Genomic DNA, 2,823 nt, shown 5'->3' on the forward strand with positions numbered 1-2,823 from the left:
CGTGCCATCTTTTCCAGTACACGAATCATCCCTTTGTCCAGTATATGCACACTGTATACACTCCTCTCCCCAATTGTTAGTCACTTAATAGCCACAGTGGTATCGCAGTGCTTGTGTTCCATAAATTCTTATTTTACTTAACAATAGCCCCTAAGAGTAAGAATAGTGATGTTGGCAATTCACAAAGGCCAAAGAAAAAAGGCCATAATGTGCTTCCTTTAAGTGAAAAGGTATGTATGTATCACTAAAATGGTATATATAGGGTTCAAGACTCTCTACAGTTTCAGATATCCACTGGGGGGCTTGGAATGTATCCCCTGCAGATAAGGGGAACCACTGCAAATACTCTGTTTGCTCTATTGGAAATCACATAACAAAAAGTTTATGTAATTCTGTTACACATTCAGGCTGAAGAATGTGGAATCATGAGGCATTCTTCCTTACTCACTCATGTCATTAAACTCATTTTCCTCCATTAACAGTTTATGATTTTTTCAAGACTACGTAACTTAGTTTTATACATATCATGTAAAATCTGATGGAGTAAGTGTCTTTCATTGTACACAAACTTGTATATAGCAACGTGCAGTTCACAATCTGGGGTTTGGGTTTGTTTTTTACCAGTTTTATGAGAAATAAATATTTTCCCTATTAATCAAAGTTTTTATCATTTTTCATGGATTTTAGTAAGCATAATAAAAATCTCTTTACTATGGATATGTCATCTTTTAATTTAAATTTTTATTTTTAAACAAGTCCATTACCAGTTTAAAAAAAAAATACAGTAGATCCATGGTTATGGCAGTAGATCAAAATATTGCACTTTTTAGGCCATGCTAAAACAAATTAGGCTTTGATTAACCTATCTTATTAATGTCTTTTTTAAAAATAACTTTTCTTCTAATTAGCTTCTGAATTTATTGTATCTTCTTCCTTCTTATGGATTTCTTCTACTTTTTTTATTAGTATGTTTATATTACTATCTTAAAGTGAGATTTGAATCACTGATAATAGAAGAGAAGAAAAAAAGAATTAAGTTAATGGCTATTATCAAGTGGATTAATAGTACCTTTTAGTGTCTCTGTGTTTATATCTATAGAGTCCAAACAAGGCCGCACTAATAGCAGAGGTTGACTTCTGAGTATCTTACTAATTCCCATTAGTTGACAGGATTTATTGAATTGTACTAGTGCCATCGAAAGATAACGAACTTGTAATAAAAGAATCTAAATTCTGCTTCAAATATTAATAAGTAATTAATTTATGACTTAGGACAAGTGACTTAATCTGTGTTTCAGAATTTTTACATATCAAATGAGTGTTCTGGGGTCTGTGTAAAGTCCATTTCTAACTCTCTGATGGACTTTTATTCTTTGCCAGCTGAAAATAAAATAAAATGGTAAATAAAATGACAGCTATAGGCATGATTTTTATTCATTATTTTATATTCTATGTGTAAGGAAAATAATAAAAAGCATAAAGTTTGGGGAAAATATGAAATGAAATAACTAGAGTTGTCAGAAATTTTAAGTCTTAAAAATGTATTAATGATAGCAGTGGTCTTAATACAGTGTTTGAGGATTGATTTGGAATACTGCCAAATATCTTCACATGGCAAAATCAGAATTAGTAACTTGAAAATCCCTATTAATGACTTTATTCAATAAGATGATTTTGTAACAGAAAAGGACAGCACTATGGACTGAATGTTTGTGTCCCCCAAAATTCATGTGTTAAAAATTTAATATCTAATGTGATGATATTTGAAGATAGGATTTTGGGGATGTAATCAGGTCGTGAAGGTGGAGCCCTCATAATGAGATTGGTGACCTTATAAGAGGAGACATGAGAGACTATGCTTTCTCTCTCTCTCTCAGACATGTGAGGACATAATCAAGAAGAGAGTTCTATCCAGGTACTAAATCAGCTGGCACCCTCATCTTGGATTTTCCAGGCTCCAGTACTGTAAGAAATACATTTCTGTTGCTTAAGCTGTCTAGTTTACAGTATCTTGGTATAGCAGTTCAAACTGACTAAGACAGATCTTATGTAGTTCTCTCCAAATTAGATCTTCCTTTTAAAAGCTGATGCCATGGGTTACTTTAAGTCCTTTGACTCTATCAAATTGGTGTAAATCACTTGAGAAGATCAAAAATCATGACCCGGAGATACACTACAGAGAGACAGTTGAATAGACAAATGTATTTCATAAACCTTTTTGTAGGAATGCAGACTAAAATGTATATTCTTGAATTCTCATATTTTTAACTCTTTGGCACACTGAAGACATGGAAATATTTAAACACTTAGTGCATATATTGAAACACAGGGCCCTAAGCCTTAAGAAGTATCCCTTCGCTAACTCTGCACAGAACACTAATTCATAGAAATGGTTGCTACACATAGATTGGGAAACTACTCTAAGTGCATTCTTACAATGATGATAACACACCTAAAGGATTATTGCAGTAGCAGCTTGTTTAGCACACTCTTGATCCAAAATATTTTGTGCACATAACAGTATTTTAGAAATGTTGTCTCCAAGTAGCTGCTAGGCCAGAGACATTTCGGGGTCCTTTAAAAAAAGAAGAAAAAAGTGAAACTCTAAATATTTTGTTATTTAAATAACAAACAAACAAACAAACAAAACGTAGATTATGGAGCATGTCCAGAGTTAACACATAGATTAGGAAGGAACTAAAATTCATCACTTTGCTCTAGTAAAAAGCTTGTGCTATTTACCTGGAGAAGAGATTATTTAGTGAGTGCTTAGTCATTGTTCTACACTGAAACAGAATCGATAGGACATTTATAAAAAGTTTA

This window comes from Pteropus alecto, unplaced genomic scaffold, assembly GCF_000325575.1.
Source record: "Pteropus alecto unplaced genomic scaffold, ASM32557v1 scaffold5, whole genome shotgun sequence".
Classification (NCBI taxonomy): domain Eukaryota; kingdom Metazoa; phylum Chordata; class Mammalia; order Chiroptera; family Pteropodidae; genus Pteropus; species Pteropus alecto.